The sequence below is a fragment of the Galeopterus variegatus genome, unplaced genomic scaffold, assembly GCF_000696425.1.
Source record: "Galeopterus variegatus unplaced genomic scaffold, G_variegatus-3.0.2 Scaffold344, whole genome shotgun sequence".
NCBI classification, from domain to species: Eukaryota; Metazoa; Chordata; class Mammalia; order Dermoptera; family Cynocephalidae; genus Galeopterus; species Galeopterus variegatus.
Window position 1 is genome coordinate 637,683 of NW_007726455.1, and position 833 is coordinate 638,515.

Here is an 833-nt window from a genome sequence, read left to right on the forward strand (position 1 = left end):
GGGGGGGCCATGGAGGGTGCGATCCGTTGCCGGGCACGGAAAAAAAAAAAAAAAAAAAAAAAAAGAAATACATTTGCTTTATAGTCTACTCCACAATGTATAGGTGTTGAACTTATCAAAAGTTTTCCTGAACCTATTAAGATAATATTTTTCTTAATGTGGTGAATTACAGTAATAAATTTTCTGTTAATCCATCCCTATGGTCTTGGTATAAACTGTTTACTCTTGATTTTTTTTTTTTGATATAAGAATTAAATTCCGATATATAATACTTTAGGATTTTGGCATCCATGTTCATAAGTGAAATGAGTCCATATTTTTTTTTGCTGTGTTATTCTCATCAAATTTTGGAATTAAAATTACATTGGCCTCATACAATGAACTAGATGACTCTTGCTCTCTTTCTACTCTCTGGAAAAATTCGTATAAGATAGGAATAAACTGTCTCTTGAACATTTGTTAGAACTTGTCTGAAAAAAAGAAAAACAAGAAAAAAAAAAGAAAGAAATGCAAGAGACCAGCTCCAGTCAAGTTTGGGGGTCCTTGAAAGAGGGAGAGGGAGTCAGCAAAAATAACAAACACAGACGGAGACCTCAATGTATCAGTATGCATGTTCTCTCTCTGTGGGCTGTCAGTGTGTTGCAGCTGGAGCACAGTAGAGCATGAGACAATGCCTTTTATTTAGATTTTTCTCTGCAGGGGGTTTTTGGGTACTATTTTTATTACGTCAGCAAGTTTGAATTAATAATTCAAAAGGGACAGGGGAAGCCAATTTTTTTCCTTTGTTAGCACATCTCAGGTGATTAGCTCGTGCTTCCTCCTTTTGGTATCAG